Source organism: Tupaia chinensis, unplaced genomic scaffold, assembly GCF_000334495.1.
Source record: "Tupaia chinensis unplaced genomic scaffold, TupChi_1.0 Scaffold145889_1, whole genome shotgun sequence".
In the NCBI taxonomy this organism is placed as follows: domain Eukaryota; kingdom Metazoa; phylum Chordata; class Mammalia; order Scandentia; family Tupaiidae; genus Tupaia; species Tupaia belangeri.
This window is the reverse complement of record NW_006205746.1, coordinates 1,261,434-1,287,198: the sequence shown is the minus strand read 5'-3', so window position 1 is coordinate 1,287,198 and position 25,765 is coordinate 1,261,434. Positions and strand designations below refer to the sequence as shown.

The 25,765-nt window shown below is 35.8% G+C and overlaps 1 long non-coding RNA gene across 1 annotated transcript in view; it reads right to left on the bottom strand.

The window, feature by feature from the left end:
* The window catches only part of LOC102482108 (uncharacterized), a 100,370-nt gene that overhangs the window by 14,157 nt on the left and 60,448 nt on the right, over positions 1-25,765 (bottom strand). The window contains exon 2 of the long non-coding RNA XR_001369748.1: positions 4,667-4,758. This is a non-coding gene — a long non-coding RNA (uncharacterized LOC102482108). The remainder of the gene's footprint in view (positions 1-4,666; positions 4,759-25,765) is intronic.

Here is a 25,765-nt window from a genome sequence, read left to right as displayed (position 1 = left end):
AGGAAATTGCTGGATAATTCCCACCTTGGGTTATGGTATAACTACACCAAGTCAGTAGTTGACAACCAGTAGAATATAAGAGACAGAAAGACATTTGTTGTGTATCTAAATAGTGTGGAGTGTGAAAAAAAAAAAAAAGAAAAAAACTACAGGATAAAATAAAATGATATGTTTATTGAAAATATATTTTCCCAAGCCAGTATGTTTAATTTAACTATTATTATTAGCACTTCATTTTTTTATTAACAGCCTTAATGAGATATAATTTACATTCCTATGGTACCTCTTATGGTATGTGTACAATTCATTTTTCTTATATTCAGACTTGTGCAACCATCGCAATTTATGTTTTTATTGACTGAAAATATTGACTGAAAAAGGAACCCTATACCCATTAGCAGTCATTCTATATTCACCCACCTTCCCTACCATTAATCTACATTCAATACCTTTTGATTTTCCTATTCTAGACATTTTACATGTATGGACTCATACAGTATGTGGCCTTTTGTTCCTGAAAGCTATCACTTACCATATATTTAGAATTTACTCATGTTATAGAATGTATCAGTACTTGCTTTTTCTTTCGTGGCTGTTATATACACGATCATGCTTTGTTTACCCACTCAACAGCTGATGGACATTGCGGTTTTCAGTTTTTGACAATTAAATATTCCATGAACATTCCTTTTATGGACAATATATTATCAATCTTCTTTGGTATATATTTAGGAATAGAAATGCTGGGTTGTATTGTAACTATGTTTAAGTTTTTGAGGAACTGCTAGATTGTTTTCCAAATCAGTTGTACGCATTTAAATCTTCACCAACAATGTGTTAGAATTCTGATTTTTTTTTCTTTCTTGCCAACCCTTATTTTTCATATCTTTTATTATAGTCATCCTAGTGGGTGTGAAGTGGTATCTCATTGTTTTGACATATATTTCTCTAATGACTAAAGATGTGGAGAATATTTTTATTGCTTTCCATTTGTCATCTTTGTAAAAATGCCTATTCAAAATCTTTCCCAACTTTATAGGTGGATTACATGTCTTTTATTGTTGAGTTGGAAAAGTTCTTTATATATCCAGAATGTAAGTTCATTGTTAGAGATGCAACTTGCAACTATTTTCTCCTATTGCTTTATTTATGGTATCTTTTGTAGCACAAAGATCTTTAATTTTGATAAAGCTTTTTTTGTCACATGTGCTTTTAATGTCAGAGTAAGCAATCATTGATAGACTCAGTAATGAAGGTTGTGCCATTTTTTTCTTGTAGGTATTTTATGCTCTTACATTTAGGTCTCTAATCCATCAAGTTATTTTTATTTATGGTGAGAGTTTAGGGTCCAAACTCATTCTTTAGCATGTGATTATCCAGTTTTCCCAGCACCATTTTTTGAAGACCTCTCTCCCACCCACACACACACAGGATGGTCTTTGTACCTTACTGAAAATAAGTTGATCTACATCTGTATGCCAGTACCACACTGTCTTGATTAATGTTTCTTTGTAGTAAATTCTGAAATCAGGAACTATGAGTGCTCCTATTTTGTTCTTTTTTCAAGATTGCTTTTGTTCTTCTGGGGCCCTAGCAATTCCATATGAATTACCAATTTCTATAAATAAGTTATCTGCAATTTTGATAGGAATTGCATTAAATTGTTATATCAGTGGGGTTATTACCATCTTAGGTCTTCTGACCCATGAATGTGGAATGTTTGTGTAATTTCTTTCAACTGCGTTTTATAATTTTCAGAATGAGTTTTACACTTTTTTGTTGTCCAAGTGGTTTGTTGGTTTCCATACTATTATAAAAAAAAGTGCTTTCTTAGTTTCATTTTCATATTGTTCACTGCTAGAGTAGGATATTAATTTGTCAGGAAAATCATGATGTATTTTTGTATGCAAAAAATGTGTCATGACTTTCCCAATAACTGATTTCTATATATTGATCTTTTACCCTGCAACCTTGTTCTACTTACCAGTTCTCTGCATGTATATATTTCCTATATATGAAAGTCATAATAGTTTTATTTATATTCTAATATGGATGAATTTTCTTGAAATTTCAGTGTGAAATTCACTGCCATTTTGCAACTGGCTAAAATGTCTAGTCCTATCTTGAATAAGAGTAGTGAGAGCACACATTTTTGTTTACTTGAGGTGTCTTCTACTAGAACGAGGAAGTTCCCTTTTATTTCTACTTTAGTATTGTAATACCAAAAGCATTGTTCATGGGATTGCTTTGTATTATTTGTTACAAGTGTGTATAAGTATCTGCTCTCAAAATTTCAGTTAAGATAATCCTTTCCATGGCATGTGTATGTGTGTGGTGGGAGGGTGTGTTTGGTGTTGTCAGACAAGGTATCACTGCACTGTGATCTCCCTGCCTTCCTTTTAAGAAGCAGGGATTACAAGTAAACACCAATGTGCTAGCATTTTAGAGTAGGTTGAGAAGCAAACCTGTTTTCTCTTATGGCCTCAGCCTGCCAAGTAGCAGCATCTAGAACACACACTATCACACCTGGGTTGTAATTCCTTATTTTAAGTGATAGTTTCAAATCTCTCCTCCCTATACACTATACTATGCATTATGCTTAATCATAACAATTTTTTAATCATAAGAATTTTTCCATTCTCTTAAAATCAATATGGACTCCCACTAAATAGCTACGCCAGAATCCCCCTAACATTACTACCATGGAAGTTTGGCTCAAGTAAATTTTTATCTAGGAGTCTTGATTATTGATTAAAAGCCATTTTCTGTTCTGATGAAGCTTAACTTTCAGAGGACTTGGATAAAATACTTTCATTGAGGACCAACCAACAATTGGGCATTGTGTCCCTCCTCAAATTTATGACCATTACCATGCTTATGAATCATTTTTCACTTTGTGCAACAATTTTGGTCACCTTTCTCACTTGCCAGGAAAAAAGAAACAAACATAGGCCCAGCTCAGATTTTATGATCAGTGACTCTGGTTCCCTTGTATAAAATTTTCTGCAGCCTCTCTCTACCATTCTAATTGTGCTGCTGATTTTCGTTTTCAGTCTATTTTGAACTGAGAGAGAAAACATGACCCTCCATGGGTATTTTCATCAATCCTCCCCTGCCCCCCCCCAAAAAAAAAAAAAACCTGAGCAAATGTGCCAGGGTCTCAGTGGTTTATCTCTCTTACAATTCACAAAAAGGATCAATTTCCAGTCACCCAGCTCCTAAATCACTTGTTATTACAGGATAGCTAACTCAACATAGGTTCCAGTACCAAATACTCAGTTTCTAATTTGGTCTCTAACAATATGGAAATCCTAAGGTCTTGAGCACCACCAATATAATTCAGAAGATTATAAGAATATTTTATAGGGTAATCTTTTTTCTTGTAACATCATTTGACTTTTTGATGGAGTTCTACTTATATACACTGAAACTTTTGCAAATACATGAGTTCTCTAATTTTCTGTATATATTTGTTATACTTTTTCATGTCTAGAAACAATAAATTAGGGTCAAGGCAAAAGCTAAACAATATATATTGAGAGAAAATGAAAATTCTCATTGATAGTCTTTTTAAAATAGGTAAACAAAGAAATGTGGACCATATTAGCACATAAACTTGGTGACAATGCATACAAGCCATGGAGGGTACCCTTTTATGAGACTCCTGGAAGTCCAGTGAAAACCTATGTTTAAGGAGGAACACTGCCCACCATTAGTCACTTTCTAACAGGATAGTTGTTATCAGATGGGGAGATTAGCATTGTGTTGTGTTGCTTGGTTCTAGGTTCCAGATTCTTAAGATTAGAGAGAGACCTATTTCAAGAAGCAAATAAAGCCACAGCTGCAGAAAAGTATGGAAAAGAAAGGTTTCAATCAGTATGCAGAGAGAGGTCTGAGCAGACAGGTTGCTAGGTGGCAACTGCATGGGGAATGGATTTATTACTTTTACTGTGGGGTCTTGTCATGAATACCTAGGAGGGGAGATCTGTCACTGTAGCCCTCTAATGTTTATCTCCACAGGCTTTTGTTGTGTGTGTGTACTTCTGGTCATATGTGTACCTAGTGTGGACAGTTCTGCTCATACCAATCTAGTGCCACTGGTGGTAGGTGAAGTATCAGTCAAGCTATCTGGGATGGTTCCTGTGTGGACATGTGTCGCTGCAGAACACAGTTATATTCTCCAGGTTCTCTAATGACAACATAGGCAGTAAAACTCAGTTAATTTTCCTCCCCTGGGCACCAGGGTTCTGGCTGTAACCCCTGACAATAATGAGTTAGATGTCCTTTTTGTTGGTGTCTTGGAATTTCCTGCCCATATCTCACTCTCTATACATAGTGTCTGAGAAAGAGACCCCTGATAGGGTCTCACATGCCACAATCTCCCTTTCTCAGCCCTCAAGCTCCTAAGGATCCTAGGTCCCCTTGGGCTTGGCTGGTCTGTTTTCAGCCTAATTCAAGGATCCAAATCTGTGGTTGACCATATGGCTTCTAGCACTGCCAGGCATTTGCTTTATTGCTAAGCCACCGTAGCTGGGTTACTAGTCATTTACAATAATCTATATGACTTTAGGAAATAGGAATATCTATATTTTCAATGGAAAGGCCTGAGGTTATACAAACAAGCCACAAACAGGTAGTAAACGGCAGAGTGGCACTTCGCACCTACCTTTCTGATTTCAGTGTGTGTGCACTCTCTATGGCATCTCACTGGCAGTTTATGAATCATTACCAAACAAGGAAAGAGCTGAACTAAAATATCTGAAAAGACAATGAGAAAATAATGAAAACATTGAGGTTAATTAAGAAATCTCTGAGACCAGCAGACGGCTTAATGTTTACATCACTGGACTCCCATGTGGCTGACCATGGTTTGAAATTCACCCTGGGCACATGTATGTGTGTGCCCAGAATCCCAAGAGGAGAATGGAGGAGAAGGGACTGCGGCATGGCCATCCCCCTAGGGCGTGATTTCTCACTTTCTCTCTCTCTCTGGGCAAGTACATACCCTATAGCAAAAACCTCTTTTTAAGAAACCAAATAAATTTTTTTTAATAAAAAAGACAAGGAACTTCAAGAAGTAGTCATTTAAATGAGAAATATTTATTTACTATAACTAAGGTAATTAATTAGGGCGAGGACTGACCATTGAAAAATGATGGTGGAATAATTGGATAACAATAAACTAAGACTAAAATGAACCTTAGTTAGTTTTTACCAGCTAAGACTTGAAATGCATCAGACTAAAACATGACAGAAAATAACAAAATCTCTGTGACCTTGAATGAGGCAAAGATTTCCTAGGACCCAGATAGCATAAACCAGAGAAAATTTGATAAATTATACTACATCTAAATTAAAATCTTTGGGAGTGAATTCTATTGCAAATAAGTTATATTTTAAAACATGAATTAAAGAAAAATTTCCTGTAAATGTCAGTCTAAAGGCAGTGAGTATACAAAGAATAAAGCAATACTTCTTTCTCTCAAGGAATTTATAGTTTCATGATAACCATCTAGACAAATAAGCAGTAGATGCTGAGGGATATAGAGGTATATCATAAGCACTTTGAGAAGCAACCAATTGTGCCTTGTGAGAGAATACAGAAATGGAGCCAAATAGTTTGAGGAATTTAGTACATAATAAAGATGACATGTGCATATCAGTGATAAAAAAACCTGATCATTCAATAACAATAAATTATCAGTTTTTATGCTCTCACAGTAATACAAGGTGTTATTTAAGTCTTTCCAAAATAATTTGAGCTATACAATTCAATAAGGCATGTATTAATATCACCCCTACTTTGTAAGTAAGAAAATGTTAGGTAACTTGCCCAAAGTCACATGAGTATAAAAAAAGGAACAATGAAAAAGTGCCATAGTATCTGAATGGAAAACTCTCTTAGTCATCACAAATTTCAGAAGTCATAAAAATTATTGATAAAATAGAATTTAAAAATACTGCATAACAAAGTACTTTATAGAAAGATGACACAATTGTGAAAGATTTTTTTATAAATAATCATAAATATAAGAACTAATTTATTTAGACTATAAATATTTAATACCAGTGAGTAAAGGATAAGAACTTCACTCTAGAAAAGTAGATCACTGTTCTACACTTACAATTAAAAAAATGCAAAGTAGGGACCAGCAGTTGGCATAATGGCTATGTTGCTGAACTCCCATGTAGTTGACCGTGGTTCAAGTCCCAGACTTGGTGGCTTAAACTCACGCCAGGCATGAGTGCATGCATGCCCAAGATCCCAAGAAGAGAATGGAGGAGAAGGGACTGTGGAGTGGCCATCCCCCCTGGGGGGGGTGATTTTTTGCTTTCTGTCTCTCTCACTCTCTCTAGTGATCACATGTGCCCTACAGCAAAAACCTCTCCAAAAAATCAAAAAAAAAAAAATGCAAGCTAGGGGCCAGCAGGTGGAGTGGAGATTAATACTTTGTATCCCACATGGCAAACCACTGTTCAAATTCCAGACCTGACAGCTTAAAAGAAATTATGCTTGGTATGTGCACACACCCCCCAAAATCCCTAGAGGATAATGGAGAAGGGATTGAGGCATAGCCATACCCCCTGGGGAGTAATTTCTCTCTCTCTCTGGTCAAGTATATATACCCTCTGGCAAAAACAAACAAGCAAACAAACAAAAAACACTAAACTAAGTAAGATATTGCTCTTTAGCAGAGTTACAAAGTTGAAAAAGTAATATGTTACTGTGCCATGGGGCAACATGTATAGTTTATACTTCAATGGTGGTGTTTGAAAATAGTGGAGTGTACAAAAGGCAACTTGTTATATCCAAAAGAATACATATCCAAAGGAATCCATAACATACTGCTTGTAATAGTACATTAAGAATAAGAAAAAACTAAAATTCCATCATAGGGTACCTAACAAAAAAAATTATCAACAGCTATCAAGTTGTTTGGGCTCAACCCTTGTTTGGGCTCAACCCTATGGCTAGTAGTTAAGGGAGGTGCATCCAATGTGGACAACCATATGATCTGAATCCTGGTGGCAGCCTGAAAACCATACTGGGCATGTGTGACTGTGCTCTCAAAATCCTGATGAATAGAGAAATGGAGAAGGAAATGTGACAGGACCATACGCCATTGGGGGGTGATTTCTCCTTTCCAACTCTCTGTCTTTGGTAAAAGCACATATATTCTGGCAAAATTAAACATTTTTTGATACCTATCTAAACATAAACACACAAAAAAGTCACCTAGAAGGGAAACTTAAGCTGCACTCTGTGCTCCACGGCCTCATTCTGCAGCTGAGAGAAGGGTAATGTCTACCAAATTCTGACAAAAGAACATTGTATCCATGAATGTTATGTCTGTTGAAGACATTTGTCAAATACAAAATACTCGGGAAAAAGTAAAACTGCTAGACAACAAATCCAATCACTTAAGTGGTGAATCTAAACAAAAACTCAGTAAGAAATATGTCATACTAAATTGGTTTACAATTAGCATTGATTTATGTAAACAGAAATAATACCAAACTCTGAGAATAATATTTATAGAACATTAAAAAAAGCTATATCCACCTATAATATAAAATTATAATTTTAATACTAATATTTAAAAATTTGTAGTGAGAGTGAGAGGCAATATGGAATAGTATATTTGTAGAGGATGAGATATATGACAAATACGAATGTCTATCTCTTACAATAAACTATTAAAGCAAATATCCTAGAATTTTAAGCATTGCAAGTTCTTAGTAATAATAAGTAGAATTGGCACTTTTTTCTATGATTTCATAAATCTCTAAAAATGTTGAACCCTAAAATACAACTGCCTTATTTTTATTTCAGTTTCAATATCAATTAACTTAAATCGGATTGAAAACTTTAGCTTTCGCTATGCATATATCAATAAATAGCCATAAAGATCAACAAAGAGATCATGCACTTCATACACCTGAAAAAAATCGATTTATATTTACATATAAATTATAAATATAGAATATATAAATAGATATCTTTCTATAAAACAGGACTGGCTCATATATAAATAAGCCAGTATCTATATATGTAGGTATTTTAAATAGAGAGTAAGTCCCCCTTCTGGCATCTTTAAGTATCATTTCAACATTGCTGGAGAAATTACACTCCGGTGTGTGAAACTACAGGATTTATTACACTCACAGGGCCTAGAGGCAGGAAGCCTGGCAAGCCTCACAGGAACTCCCAGGCAGCAAGCTCAACTAGGCAGGTGGTGATCTATACAGAGAATGAGGACCAAGGGCAAATGCCTCAACTGGGGGTCAGGGTGAGGTGCACAAAAATATATCCATGAGGGAAATTCATTGCTCTGTTTGACTGTCACCTGGGTGAGAAACTTGAGGGGATGCTGAGATTTCAGGAAAGCAGGAAGTTTAGAAATTTTCCAATATAATATATGTATGTCTCTCTCTCCTCATGCATTTATATATTAATCAGAAGTGCTTAAGGAAAAAATTCTGTTCCATTTCTATCATTTTCTGTCTCTATTAACAAAACATACTTAACACAGTGGGTTGTCAGAAAAGTCATGACGTATTTTTTTCTATCTTTTTCTGTGCACGAATGCATCCCGACTTTTCCAATAACCCAATAGGTCAATACGGTAACAGATAAAAATCACAGACTCTTAAATCAAAATGATAATGGGTCTAGTCCTGGTTTCTCCAAAAATTTAAATCCATGACCTTGTCATTTTTAAGCTTCATGGGTACCGGTTGTTCTATTTGTAAAGTTGGGCTAATAATATTACCTCTCTCCTAGTGCTAACACAAGGATGGTCCTATGCAAAGTGCTAAGCATAGAGCCTGACGTAGGCTAAATGCTTATGGAGAGTTTGCAGCAGTGATGGGATAGAGCACGCTCACAATGCTACACTCTACTCTCTGTCACCAAGGTGTGTATTAAAATCTCAAGAGAAGAAACACAAAGTTTGACAAAGCTTTCAGACTAGTCTGATCCTCTTTGTGTCCCTTCACTTGAGAATTACTGCTATTAAGAGTTTAAATCAGAAGCTATGATTTTATGATACTCTTAAAAAAACACCCTTTGAGGGAGACTTTTTGTTTATTCATCCATTTTTTTTTTATCTACATTGTCTCAGCATAGCAATAAATAAAATATAAGTGACAGGGAATAATCACTAAAGTTATTTTTAGCTATTGAATTGCACTTCAAAATTATTTTTTTCTGATTAATTTTTATTTCAATTATTCCATTCTATGTCCTGAAAAATTTCTAATTAGCTACCTGGGAAACAACCCTCTCCACCTCATTTTTTTGCCACTTTACTAATCATCTGGATTTGTCTCAATGCAGTATTTATTCACAGTCTTCTCTGGCCTATACTTGGTATTTCAAGAGCTGGCATTTCTCTTGCTTGTCTCTGGACACTAATATTTAATCATATAATCATAGGAACTGGAGATGGATGAGACCTAACAGTTCACTCTCCATCTGCCTGCCAAACCTGCTGCTGTTTTCTCCATCATTTGGAATTGATTTTTACAAAGCTGATGATTTATCCACTAACATAATTTTAAATGCCATATTTTTCCACATGTAACAGAAATATCTACTACCGAAGTTTTATGTTCATTCCATTACTGTGATTTTAAATGAGTTCACCTCTAATAACTGGGTACTTGTGAGAAGAAAAAAAGAAATGTATGTATAGACAGAGTGCCCCCAAATTACCAGTTATTGTGGATGGTCTAGTGCACAAAATCAAACAAATGGCTAGGACAGAGAGAGATAGCCTATGCACTCAGAATTTCAGATGCAGTCTCTAAGTATCACACCATTGCTCTGTACTTTTCTCAACATGTAAAAGTGCATTACAAATTCTTGTGGTGCTCTAATTCTTTTAAAAGACAAGCTCTCCCATTTTAAAGCTTCTATCATATTCTGGAGAGACATGGTCTGAGTAGAAGCTTTATTACATTTCAGATGCATAGTGGCAAATGGATTTAAAACATCAAAACCAATGCACAGTGCATTCATCTCCAAAGTTTCCCGTCTGAGACACATACTCCTGCCTCAAGCACTCACTGCACTTCTTAAGCATCAGTCCACTAAGAAATATCACTGCAAGAATCTTTGAAAATTACCTCCAACTGGGCTTTATAAGATTATTCTGATACTAGGATATGATTTATATGTGACTCCTCCATATAGGTCTTATATTGTGTTCACATAGGCAGAGAACATTCTACATCAGAAGATTTAACCTGAATAACCAGTTTCCCCCCCTACTCATTCAAAAATCCTAACCCACCCCTGGAGTCATCCTCTGCTCTAATCTTAGTCAAGGAATTCAGGATTGGATTAAAATGCCTTCTTTTCCCCTATACAAATCTCTAATGTTCCAGTTTGAAAGCCTGAAGACCATCCAACTATACCAATCCCAAACTAATCCACTATTGGATTAGTGTCCTGTCTCACACACCCACACAGCATGTGACTGGAATTCATCTTGTCCTTATTTGTTCTCTTGCATTTGTACATAGGTATCTCTCCTGCTTGAGTATTAATTACTTTAAGGGCAGGTCCTATAACTTGTCCTTCAGTACCCCTATTTTATACACTGTCTTTTATAAGCTCTCAATTACATTAAGTAAAATAGATTATGACAAGATTCCTGTGGTTCTGGTAGGTGGTGAAGTGGTGGGAGAAATTTCCTATGATTAGGAAGTTGAACGGTGAAAGGCCACATACTAGATCTTGCACATGAACAACTGTTTGTCCATTTTGCTTTCTTACCCTAACATGGCTGTCTGCTTCTGTAAACCTGTTTGTTCTTCCCATGAGAAAATAGCTTGTGCTAGCCATATAGCAAACCATATCTGGGACGACATCCTGTACCTGCTACTGTCTTTGCTAACTAGCCTAAAATCTTTTTGTCTGGCAATGTAACTGCTTGCATGGAAACCCCACTACCCTCAGAAATAAATTAACTTGCTTGATTCAGCTTCTGTAACTGCTTGCATAGAAACTCCTGGTAACTGACCCCCCTATAAAAAGACTACTTGAACTTCAGTCGGGGCTGTAGTTCTGACTCTCCGTCCCCGAGACTCAGGCTATAGTCACTGGCCAGGTAATAGATTCCCTTTAACCATAATCTGGCTTTGGTGGTCGTTCATTCGATGGCACTCTACAATACCAGTGTGTGCCCAGGACAGGATACAATAAAACTCACAACTATTAGGTGGTTGGGAAAGTCATGACATGATTTTCTATGCAAAAAAAAATGTTAGAACTTTCAAGACAACCCAATGATTATAAGGCTATAGTAGAGATGAATGTGAATTGATAAATTCCTTCCTAGTTTAAAAATTCGTAATTCCTCAGGACCAGCAGTTAGCATAATGGATATGTCACTGGACTCCCACATAATCGTCCACGGTTGGAGTCCCGGATCCGGTGGCTTAAAATTCACGCTGGGCATATGTGCCCAAGATCCCGAGAGGAGAATGGAGGAGAAGGGATTGCGGTGTGGCCATGCCCCGTGGGGAGTGATTTCTCACTGTCTCTCTGGCAAGAGCACACACCCTGTAACAAAAATCCTCTAAAAAAAAAATCATAATTCCTCAAATCCCCATCCAACCATAGAATCCAATACACCTGTTGACCTATATACAACAGAATCTCTTCTTTTGAAAAATATTGGTGCCATCCTAAAATAGAGCAACACACCTGATGGCCATAACGTAGATGTAAAAAACTTGCTTGTGGATGATGTGATTACAACTCTTGCAGACTATAATTCCATAGAAAAATCAGTTAACTTTTCTATTTAATTTTTCTTATCTACAAAACTGGGATAATAATGCTTAATAATGTTTACCTCATAGGACTGCTATAAACAGAACATAGTAAATGTGATGCTTTTATTACAATGCTTGCTGCAGAGGAATTCTACAATAAATAATAGCTCTAATTGACATCAATGCAAGAAATCCTAAGGTTTTAGAAATATGACATTTTAGTTCTGATCACCTCTTAGCTTCTAAATGATTATTTCACTGTGGCGTGATAGTGAGATTTAAAACAAAGCACATCTCCCATTTTAGAATACAAGAATAAAAGCATTGCCTGTCGAAGGTCATCAGCCAACACTATCCTTTACAAAACAGTGAACTAAGCATTTAAGTGTTATTTGAATAATAAACAAGAACAATCACCAAGCAATATTTGCAGTCTCATTAATTGTTTTATCTGAGGTGACATTAGTGCCTTTCAGGATTCTTAGGACAAATTCCAAACTTTATATGTAAAGCGATTCTATTAAGTAGTTGTCTTTATATGTAAAGAGATTCTATTAAGTAGTTGTACCTTGAAAAAAGTAAAAGGAATTTTAAGATTCTTTGAAGTTCAATGAAAGAAAGGGTATATGGAGTGTATGCTGCCTTACTCGAATATTTGGCCTCTGAAATAATCTAATGGCCATAAATTGTTATTGCCAGAGTAAGTGACATTTTTAAGAAACAGAAATGTAGAATGTAACACTTTTCATGTAATACTGCAAAAAAACTTTGTGAAACCTCAGAAGTTTATCTTTTTTGGAAAATAAATGTGAAAGTATATACTATCACTTATTTTTAACACTCATGAACAAAGAGAGAAAAATAGAAAATACTGTAACAAAGGTATATCTGTGGTTTATTTTAGGTCACCAAAAACCCCATATGTAGTTGTGAGAAGAAAATGTGCCATGTATTATCTTGGACTTGTTTAAATTCGTTTCAGAAATCTTTTTCTTTGGGACCAGCAGAATGCATAATGGTTACATCACTGGACTCCCACATAGTCAACTACAGGTCGAGTCCAGGACTAGGGAGCTTAAAACTCACGCTGGGTGCGTGTGCACCCAAGATCCCTAGAGGAGAATGGAGGAGAAGGGATTGCAGCATGGCCATCCCTCCCTGAGGGGTTATTTCATACTTTCTGTCCATCTTTCCAGCAAGCACATGTGCCCTATAGCAAAAAAAAAAAAAAAAAAAAAAAAACTTTTTAAAAAATATTCCCCCCATCTATTCAAAGTTATTATGTAAATAGTTGTCATCAACACATACAGAATTTCTTCTGCAGAGATCAATGATAAATTGAATCTTAATTTAACATCGATTCCAATAAAACTGAAAATTTCCAAATGTGTAGTTCTGTAAGTATATAGAACAAAATAATTTTTTCATCTTATAAATTTACTAGAATTTTTGGTTATTAGGCAGATAAAGAATTACTTTTCCCCCCCATAGGGCATGTATGGTTGTTGGAGAGATGGAGGAAGAAATTAACCCCCAGTGGGGATGGCCACACTGCAATCCCTTCTCCTCCATTCTCCTCTCGGAATTTTGGGCACACACATGCACCTGGCATGTTTTTCAAGTCACCAAGTCCAGGAATGAAACTATGGAGTAGGTCATGTGGGATCCAGTGCCTTAACAACCACACCACCAGACAGCTTTTTGATAATTGTAAAATATTTTAGTTCTGGGGATGAGCATATGGCGAAATGGTTATGTTGCTGGACTCCCATGTAGTCAACTGCAGTTTGAGTCCCCGGACCCAGCAGCTTAAAATTTACACCAGTTATGTGTTCATGTGTGCCCATAATCCTGAGAGGAGAATAGAGAAGGGACTGCAGTATGGCCATCCCCCACAGTTACATGCACTCTACAGCAAAACTTATGATTTCCTACTTTTTGTCTCTCTCTCCAGCAAGTGGATATACCCTCTAGCAAAAATCTCTCTCTCGGGAACCAGCAGTTAGTGTAATGGCTATGTCGCTGGACTCCCACATAGTCGACCGCGGATTGCGTCCCTGACCCGGTGACTTAAAACTCACGCTGGGCGCATGTGCGTGCGTGCCCAAGATCCTGAGAGGAGAATGAAGGAGAGGGGACTGTGGCGGGGCCAGCCCCCACGGGGGGTGATTTCTTGCTTTCTGTCTCTAATGTCTCTGTCTGTCTGGCGAGCGCACGCGCCCTATAGCGAAAATCTCTCCAAAAAAAAAAAAAAAATCTCTCTCTCTCAAAAAAATTGCGTTTTCTCCAAAAAGTTGTTTTTTAAAGAAATTGTAATTATCAAGCATACATAAACAAACACATACATTCTTTGTTTCTAAAGGCAAATAAGAGTGGCCAGTATCCAATGAACATATGATACATGTTTTTAATTCTGATTTGTAAACATATGATAAGAGTATATTGGTGCATGTTAATAGATATTGTGGTTATATTAAGCAATAACTAGAAACACCACATTACACTGTCACCATACTAATTATGCTCCAGCTGTTCAATTAATGAATGTCATATAATTTTTATTTGAAAAATACTCACTGCACCTGCTATTCCAAATATTGAGGGCACATGAGTCGTGAAATTGGTATGAATCCTGCTTTCATGAAACTATATGTTCTGGGCAAGAGATAGTTAATGAATGAGTAGATAAAAAGAAAATCTGAAAAATGTCATGATAAATATGTTTTCTTTTTTTTTTTTTTTTGGAGAGGTTTTTTGCTATAGGGTGCGTGTGCTCGCCAGAAAGACGGAGAGAGACAGAAAGCGAGAAATCACCCCCCCAGGGGGATGGCCACACTGCAATCCCTTCTCCTCCTGGGATCCTGGGCACGCACACACACACGCCTGACAGCGAGTTTAAGCCACTGGGTCCGGGACTCGAACTGCAGTCTACTACATGGGAGTCCAGCGACATAGCCATTACACCAACTGCTGGTCCCGTGTTAGATATATTTTAGGATAAACTAGTAAGAGTGATAGAGAAGGGGAGTTACATTACATGGCTGCAAATTTAGAATAAAAATACACACATGTGCATATATATATATTTTCATAAAAAGGGGGAGTTCTGTATATATTGTGCTACAACCTTTTTAATGAAAAATGTTCTGAGCACTTTTCCTTTTGTATAAATGTAGCACTATTTGAATTCATCATTTCTTTCTTGGAAAATAGTGCTGCCATGAACACAGTGCCTCTATGTTCACATGTGTAAATGTGTTTCTTCAGTATCTGAAAGCATGGAGTTCCTCTCAAATGAAACTATTTCAATGTAGTCTTGGCAAAATATGCTAAATCCTTAACTTATGTTCATTTGGTAGGTAAAATAATGAATATGATAGCTTTTGTTATTTTAACTTGCTTTGTTCTGATTTTTACTTAATTTAAGCATCTTTTGTGACTGAATTATTTGTTCAGATCTTAGTTTTAGTTTTTATTGATTTGTGTGTACATGTTTATGTATATGTGATAATGCATTATTTATAAATAGTAAATATATGCATTACATATTTGTGTATGTGTACATACTCATCATAAAAGATTCATATTGCAAATATCTCTACTATTGTCTTTAATACCATTTTATCTCTTTACCATAGATTGATTAATTAATTAATTATTTTATTAGAGGTTTTTGCTATAGGGCATGTGCGCTTGCCAGAAAGACAGAGAAACAGAGACAGAAAGTGAGAAATCACTCCCTAGGGGGGATGGCCACACTGCAATCCCTTCTCCTCCAATTTCCTCTCCAGATCTTAGGCATGCACGCGTATGCACCCAGCATGAGTTCAAGCTACAGAGTCCAGTACTCAAACTGCGGTTGACTACATGGAAGTCTAGTGACAAAGCCATTATGCCAACTGCTGGTCCCAGTCATAGATTTAAATATCAGTGGTTAATCTATTGGTCATTCCTTCTGACATTTGTGTTGAGCATTTTTGTGTATTTGAGAAGACCTTTCTTATATCATAATGACCTATATTTTCTTATGTTTTTTGCAAATTATGGGTGATTAGGATCTAATTTTCTTTTCTTTCCGTCACTAGACAATTTACCCAACACCATATATCGCCAGTGCGTCCTTACACCAACAATTCAAAATACTACTTTTTCATGCACTGAATTCCCAGGATTTTGTTTCTGGACTATAATCTCTTTATTTCCACACCAATGCTACATCCTCTTAATTGTTGTTCTTTAAAAATTAGTTTTGAAACATGGCAGTCAAATTTTCTTTCACATTTGCCTTTTAGAAACTTCTTTTGGAATACTTCCCTTTCTGTGTGAAATTTATAAAGAGCATTTCAAGTTTCATGAATAATGCTAATAGGATTTTTATTACATTGTGGTGTATTTACAGATTAATTTGGAGGAGTATTCTTATCTTAACAATATTGAGCCATTCCATTTGGAATATTGCCTAGCTCACACTTATTCAAATCTTTTATGTCCTTCAGTAAAATTTTATAGTTTTCTTCCTATAGGCCTTGTACCTATTTTTATTAAAGTTATCTTTATGCATTTTATATGTAGAGTGATCTTATCATCTATTATATGTTCTATCATTGCTAACATATTACAGAAAATTTCATCTTTGCTGTTTTCTAAAAGTAATTATTTTCTTCCTTTCTAGTACTTACACAATTCACTTCTTATTACTCCTTTCCAATATTTGCAGATTTTATTTTTTACTTCTTGGCTTGGTGGGTTGACTGGGAATTTTGGTGCAATATTGATCAAAAAATGTGATACCACTCTTATGACTCGTTTCAAAAGGAAAGCTTCCAATGTTCCTCTATCAATGTGATGCTGACTTTATTTTCTGGCAAATATCAAGGAAGTTCCTTATTATTTCTCTTGTGCTAAGAGTTTTACTGATTAAAATCAGGAATTGATCAACAGTTCTTTTTCTGCTTATAATTATTTAATATAGTAATTTCACTTGGTGAATTTCCTAATGGTGAATGAGCCCTATATTTATTGGACAAAAAAATCTTGATGATACATTATTATTTTTAGACTGCTGGAGTTTACTTGCTAATATTTTAATTAGAATGTTTGCATTTGTGTTCATTAGTGAGACTGGCCTATATATTTATTTATTCTGCTATTGTTGCTCAATGTTGTTATGGGTAGCATTTTTTATTTTGTAAAGTGAACTTCAGAGCATTACATCTTCTTGAGTGTCCAAAATTGTATAACAGAAATTTTAATGTAATTGTTTTAGATAAGTTGTTTAGATATGACATTATTTTCAGAGGTAGATATTACTATTTACCTTTTAAATTCACTATTAATCTATATTGCCTATATGTTCTTAAGCCTTTTTAAAATAACACTCTCATTCAACTAAATTTACAAAGATAGTATTATAGTATGTTATCTGTCATATATCCTATTTGTTTGTTATAGAATTTTAAACATATAATTCCTTCTACATATATGCCCATTTGTTCATTTCTTATAATTTTTTATCCCTTAATTTTTTAATCTATTTTTTGATTTTTGCTAAAGTTCTGATATGCTCTCCAGAGAGAGGAGAAGGGAAAGCACTGCTCTACAGGGAATGGTCATGCCACAATCCCATCACTTCCATCTCTCCCTCTCAAAGTTTTTGGGCACTAGGGTCAACAGGTGGCATGGCGATTAAGATGCTAGACACCTATGTGGCCTACTGCAGTTTGAGCCCCAGACCTGGTAGCTTCAAATCCACATTTGGTGCATATATATGTGCATGCCCAAAATCCCAGGAGGAAAATAAAAAAGACATTGCAGCATGGCCATCCTCCCTGGAGGTGATTTCTCACTTTCCTTCTCTCTGTATCTCCCTATGGCAAAGAACAAAAAAGATTTTGGGCACACAGCCACATACACCTAGCAACTTTCTGAAGCTGCTGAGTTTTGGATTTGGATCACACATGGCTGACCATGTAGTTCATCTGCCTTAACTACCAGGCAATGTAGCCAGCCCTACCCTGATCCCTTTTATCTTTAATAAGTGCTGCCAAATTTTTGACTATCATAAATTACATCAATGAACAGGCCTTTTGCTTGTTGATGTTCTTTACTTAGATGTTATACTGCCCATTTCTGCACTGACTTCACCTTAGAATAGACAATTCTGCTTTTGTAACTTGGTAGGATACCAAATTATTATATTCTCAGACAATTTTTGTTTGTTTGGAAGTAGGGCAGAGGAAGAAAGTTTTCATTTTCAAAAACTTTTGATTTTTGGGAACCAGCAGTTAGCGTAATGGCTATGTCGCTGGACTCCCACGTAGTCGACCGCGGTTCGTGTCCCGGACCCGGTGGCTTAAAACTCACGCCAGGCGCGTGTGCGTGCGTGCCCAAGATCCCAAGAGGAGAATGGAGGAGAAGGGATTGCGGCGTGACCATCCCCCCTGGGGGTGATTTCTCGCTTTCTGTCTCTATGTCTCTCTCTGTCTGTCTGGCGAGCGCACGCACCCTACAGTGAAAATCTCTCAAAAAAAAAAAAAAAACCTTTGATTTTATTTCTGCTTCTACAAGGTTTATCTCCAGACTAAAATCACTTTTTAAAATATTTTTACTGAACACACTAGTAAGAAGCCAACACACCCAACAGTATGATTTTTAGCAACCTGTTTTCATAATTTTCAGCCTCAGTGGGTAAATATTTCGTACCCCAAAACGTGATAAAATAGGTGACAATTTAACAGGTATTTTGCAACCAACAAAGAGTGAGTTTTCAATATCATTTACTTGCAATACTCTATTTCTTACATCACATTTTGTAACAAACATATGTTAACCTATATGTTAAAACCCCCAGGTGTATGGCAGATTGAAGGGAATTATGAAGCCGGGCAGGCTCTACCTCATATTCTTCATGATTCTCTTATGTCTGCAATCTTCTGTTCTCCTCTTTTGCCTTTATGTTGAGTCTGGCTGTTACATGGCTGAGTCAATTCAAGTTGTCATATACAGTCATAAACACATTGTCCTAGACCTATCTCAATGTTATTGTTCTAGAGGTGGGTCAGCTTCTGAGACACAGTGGCCATGGTAAGAGTTAGGGTTGCTACTATTGGGAAGGGAGTAAGGAAAGGTGTTTGGATAGGCAACTGCAGGATCTGCTATGGTCATTTATTGGGTTGTTGGAAAAGGTATGACATATTTTGTTTTTCTATGCAAAAACATGTCATGACATTTCTGACAATCCAATACTGTTTCATGACATGAAAACACATAGGATATAAAAGAGGTCGTAGCTGTTGCTTCTAATCAGAAAGGTAGCATTGTTTACTAGTTCTTCCCAATTATTGATTCAATTGGTCTTCTCTCATTAGCTTTACTATTAATAATAGGGTACTTAAAATTTTATGAAATGAGTTTAAAATGGTTTTGATTTCTTTACATTGTGATTCTTGTATGTGAAGTTATAATATCACCAGTAACTTTACGTAGTTCAAAACAACCATTCATTTACAAAACATCTTACACTATAAATTTTTATACGTATCCTGTTTTGTTGTTGACACCAGAGAACAGTATCTTACTTTTTTCACTTGTCAATTCTTAAATTATATCATTGTTCATTCTTCATGAATCTGCTTAATCCTTGATGTTACAAGGACAGCTACCTATCAGATCAAATTGAACTAGTAGAAATTAATTATATTCACTGAAGGGCCTATTGTTTAGTTAATGACAAACACCTTGTCTCTTGTGACCTTTTGGTTGTTGTTAAAACAATCAGTATCTAGATATTTGGGCTGTAAAATTATTTAAGAAAGCAGATTTAGGAGAGTCTTCCTCTAACTAACAAATTCTGCATTGCTCAAATTCTCAGAATAAGTGATTCAGCAAAATAGTTTCAAAATGTCCTTACCTATTCAGAAAGCTTTCTACCTAGGTTTGTTAAGTTATTATCTTTTTCCCCCTTTCTATTATATTTTCTGGTTTTTGTCTGTGATCCTAATTTTGGACTTATTATACTTTCGAGTTTCATCTTTGTTTCTACCTGCCTACCACTTATGACTTTTGTAACTTTTGTTCAAATAAGTTACTAGAATGCATGCTCTAGATACCTGCCTAGTTTCTAATCCCCTCACAACCTTACCTTGTGCATCAGCTTCAGGGCACTTGTTTCAGGTCAGGAGTGTTCTATACCTGGCTGTAGTCCTACAACCCCAGCGCTGTAAGTCATCTGCGTTTCCCTAACTGACTACATTTTTTGGTCTTATTATACTGACTTCATTGAATTCATGGAATGAACTCAATGATTTAGAGCTATAGTAGTTCTTATCCCTGGCTATGAGTTATTATAACAGTTCTGGGTGCTCTGTTGAGAACAATTGCTTCAGAGTCAGCATGGTTGGATTCCCCTTATTTAAAGGAACTGGTATGACCTTCCAGCAGCTGCACCTGGCACCCAAGCCCACCATACTGTGGCTACCACCTCATGCCTTGATCAGCCTCCAACTGTCTTTGGACCACAGAAGTAGTGGTCAGTCAGAAAAACATGACAACTGACTGTGGGGAGGAACTATCAATGCTGCCTCTGAGAAACCCCCATAAGGGAGATGCAGATTAAAACCACAATGAAATACCACCTAACCCCTGTCAAATTGGTGAAGATTAAAAATACACAAAGTGATAAGTGTTCGCAGGAATGTAAACTGGTTCAGTCAATGTGGAGAACAATATGGAGGTTCCTCAAAGATCTATAAATAGAACTACCATGTAGTCTAGCAATCCCATAGCTGGGTATCTACCAAAAGGACAGGAGAACGTCCAGGCAGAAAAGTGCTTGCACATCAGTGTTTATTGCAGCATTTTTCATGATCGCTAAGACATGGAACCAACCCAAATGTCCACAGACAGACAAATGGATGGAAAAAGTGTGGCACATATTTCTATGGAATACTGTTTAACTATAAAAAACAAGACCCTGGCATTTGATAGAAAGTGGTGGAATATGGAAGATCTATTGCTGAGTGAAGCAAGCCAGGAGATGAAAGAAAGATATTGTATGTATCCAGTTAATATATACTAACTATCTGCACTTTATGGTAGAGATCAAAATATTGGAGAGCATAAAAGCAGTGAAAATGCTTATGAATACTGAAGACAGTGTAGAAGAGGGGGTAGGAGCGAGAAGGGAAGAGTATACAGAAGGATAGCACGAGAACAAATAGAGAGGCATGACATTAGTGGGACACAGAAATGGTTTATTACCTGTTGATGATAACATGTATAGTATTCTCAACTGGACTGGTCTGAAGTATTTCGTGCTGGATAAATTTTCTTTACAAGCCAAATGATAATATAGTAATTGAATGTTTAAAAAAATAATCTGAAAAAAATGATAAGCCATTTGATGATGATGTGGATAGTAAAGTCTTTGTCTTGACTGCTATGCATGATAATCATGCTGGAAAAAGAAATGTAATACACTGTAAAGATACATGTGATTAAATGCAATATAAAATTTTAATCAACTGGACTGGGGAGAAATGTTCACATATTGAAATGTTCACTTTGTAAGCTAAATAATGTGATTGAATGTACATAAAAATGTTTTTAAAATTTTTTTTAAAAATTATGATAATAAGAGGAATCAGGTCAGATATTAGGGGACAGGAAGGCATCAGCAAGAACTTCTAGACGGCATGGCTTCTACTGGTAAAAGCAGAGAGGAGCAAACCAACTGAAGCTGCTCTGAAGGAATTCTTCTAACCCAGTTTCCCTTCAGGAAGAGAAAAACAAGAGAAACTCCTCTATAACTCCAAATCCCACCACCATAGATTCCAACAATCCCGCCAATAGAAGAACAAGGAAACTGGTAAGAAGTTAACACACATCATAAGGAAGCACAAGCAGCTTCAGGGAAAAAAAAAAAAAAAAGCCTACCTCACCCCTACCCCAAGCTGTCAGGAGAGCTATAACTTCCTGCAGTCTAACCAGCAGGTGGTGCTCCATCTACAATCAGGTTTCCTTGGCCTGTACAGAACAAAGGACTGAGAGAGGACTCAGAGAGAGCACCCCCACACCAATAAGACTGAGAAATTTGGGCACTACTCTCCGTCTGGTAGGGAAGGCAGGCCTATACTATTCCTCCCAAGTCCAAGAGAACTGTTACTCAATCCAACTGACACCACCCACAACACAGTTTCTCACTGAACTGTATAACATACAGGCTACACAATCCTTGCTCTGATCTGGAAGATGTGACTCTGCCAGGGACACGCCTGGGATCTAGGACTGTTTGCCCCCTAACATTACAGAACCTACTCCAAAAATTAGGAAGGAAGTACTTTACCAGTTACCTATAAACCAGTATAGAGACAAAAATATTAGAAAGGAAAGAAATATCTCTCCCCCAAAGGAACACAGTAACTCCTCAACCAACAATGAGCACAAAAGAACTCAGAACACCATTGTGACAAAACTCAATGAGAAACAAGAAAAAAAATGAACAATCAACTCTAGGAGATGAGAAAATCATTCATGACATGAAAGACAAACTTAATAAAGCAACAGACACACTAAAAAAGAATCAAATGGAACATCTAGAGATGAAGAATACAATATAAGAAATAAAAATCTCCCTCAAGAGCATTAACAGCAGATTAGACATGCAGAAGAATCTTTGACCTGAAAGATTAGTCTCTTAATCCAAACTACCAAAAAGAATGAAAAATTCAGGACAACACCTGAGAAATACTAGACATCATTAAAGACATACAGATATTGACATATGCATGCCAGTCAAGAAAGAAAATTGCTCGGGGACCAGCAGTTAGCGTAACGGCTATGTCGCTGGACTCCCATGTAGTCAACTGAGGTTCGAGTCCCGGACCTGGTGGCTTAAACTCACACCGGGCGCGTGTGTGTGCATGCCCAAGATCCTGAGAGGAGAAGGGAATGGAGGAGAAGGGAATGTGGCGTGGCCTCCCCCTGGGGGTGTCTCACTTTCTGTCTCTGTCTGTCTGGCGAGCACACGTGCCTTATAGCACAAACCTCTCCAAAAAATAGAAAAAAAAGATAGAAAATTGCTTTTGTGAAATGGCAAGAGAAAAGCATTAAGTTACGTACAAAGGTTATCCTATAGGATAGCACTGGCCCTCTCAACTGAAACAATCCAGGCAAGGAAAGAATGGAAAGACATATTGAAAATCCTGAAAGAAAAAAAAAAAAAAAAAACAAGAACACTACGCTTAGCAAGATTATCCTTCAAAAGGGAAGAATAAAATCATTCTCAGGAAAATAAAAACTAATATTGATAACAGCAAATTCTCCAATTAAAAGACAAAGACCAGATGAATGGATTAAAAAAAATAGGAGCCTTCTAATATGCTTTTTAGAAGAAACTCACATTACTGAAAAAATTACATAGACAGAATGTGAAAGGCTGAAATTACAAAACTGTTATCAGACAAAATAGACTTTAAGACAAAATAAAAGACAAAAAACAATATATAGCACTAAAAGGACTAATTAACCAAGAAGATATAACACAAATATTTATGCGTCAAACACTGGAGCATTGAAATATGTGAAAGGAAGGTTGCTAGATATAATAGGTAGACTACAATGCATTAATTGTTGGGGATTGTGACACCCTCCTATCCCCTCTGGACAGATCTAGATTAAAAAAAAAATAGTAAAGACATAGGAACTAAACGTTATCCTAAACCAAATGAACTTGATGGACATCTATGGAACATTTCACCTAACCATCACAAAATACGCATTCTTCTTACCCCCACATCAAATACTTTCAAAGACTGACCACCTCATAGGACACAAAACAAACATTTACAAATTCCAAAGCATAGAGATTATATCCTATATAAAGTTTGTTTGTTTTTGTTTTTGTTTTTGTTTTTGTTTTTGTTTTTGTTTTTGTTTTTGTTTTTGTTTTTGTTTTTGTTTTTGTTTTTGTTTTTGTTTTTGTTTTTGTTTTTGTTTTTGTTTTTGTTTTTGTTTTTGTTTTTGTTTTTGTTTTTGTTTTTGTTTTTGTTTTTGTTTTTGTTTTTGTTTTTGTTTTTGTTTTTGTTTTTGTTTTTGTTTTTGTTTTTGTTTTTGTTTTTGTTTTTGTTTTTGTTTTTGTTTTTGTTTTTGTTTTTTTGTTTTTTTAACCACAGTGGAATTAAATTTGTGATCAACTACAGAATGTACCTTCAAAAATACACACATACATGGAAACTAAACAACCTACTACTGAAGGAATTAGGACTGAAATCAAAAGATTCAGTGAGACCAACATAACAAATACATGAGTCTTCATAATGTAGGGACAAAGTAAAAGTAGTCATAAATGGGAATTTCAAAGCAATTAGTGTTCACAAGGAGAGAATAGAAAGGCTTCAAATAAACAAGCTAGTGATACAAGTCCAGGAACTAGAAAAACAACAGCAGCATAATAAAGATTGAAACAAAAATAAATGAAATAAAAAATTTTTAAAATGAAACCAAAAACTGGCTCTTTGAGAGGATAAACAAAATTGATGCACCATTAACTGGACTAATCAAGATAAATAAAACAAGCACTGAAGTAGGCAATATTATAACAGAAATACTAAAGATTATGAGATACACTTTGGGTAACTATATGCCAACCAACAAGAAATTTAGATGAAACGGACAAATATCTGGATGCATATAATTTATCTAAATTGAACCACAAAGACATAGAAAGCCTGAAGAGACCAAATATAAGCAATGAGATTGAGTTAGTAATAGTCTCCAACAAAGAAAAGCACAGATCCTATAGCATCACTTGTGAATTGAAGAGCTAACCCCAATTCTCAAACTATTTCTAAAGATCCAAAAGGAAGGAATCTTTCTAAACTTATTCTATGAAGCCTCACTATGACCCCCAAAAGCAGACAAGGACATAAAGAAAACTACAGGCCAATATCCATGATGAATACAGATGCAAAGGTCCTCAACAAGATACTGTCAAATCATATCCAACAACACACTATACACCATGACCAGACAGGCTTTATGCCAGTGATGCAAGATGTTTCAACATACATAAAACAATAAATGTAATATATCATGTTAACAGAAGGTAACATATGATATCAATTGATGCAGAAAAAGCATTTGATAAAATGCAACATACCTTCTTAATGACTCTCTCAACATAATATAGGACAATACAGCTTATACTGAATGGAGAAAAGCTAAACGTTTTTCTGTTAAACACTAGAACAAGACAAGACTGCCTACTTCCCCCACCCCTTTTCAACATAATACAGGAAGTCCTAACCAATGCAAACAGACAGAGAAAAATGAAAGGCATTCAAGAAGGAAAAGATAAAATGAAATTATCCCCATTTGCAAACAATATTATATAGACAATCCAAAACAATCTAAAAACAAAACAAAAAAACTCCTAGAAGTGATAACTGAATTCAATATAGTGGCATTAATAGAAAATCAACATACAAAAACCCATAGCATTTTTTATACACCAACAATGAGCGTACTGAGGTAGAATTGAAAGCAATCCCATTTTCAGTAGCCACTCATGAGACGAAAAGATACTAGGAATAAACTTACCCAAAGTAAAAGACTCCTACAAGAAAAACTAAAACACTGAAAAAAATTGAGCATAATGCACAGATGTAGAAAGATACCCCATATTCCTGGGTTGGAGTAATTCATATAATCAAAATGTTAATTCAACACAATTTTGATCAAATTAACATATCTTCAAATAAATGTGAAAAAACTATCATAAACTTTGTCCAGAATCAAAAATGGCCTGTATCACCAGGGAAAGAATGTGCAAAAAAAAAAAACTGAAGGCATTTCACTACCTGACCACCAAATAAATTTACATACTTGTGATCATATAAACAGCAAGGTACTGGCACGAACACAGACATTTAGACCAAAGGAACAGAAAAGAGAATCAGGGAATACACCCAAAACATAGAGC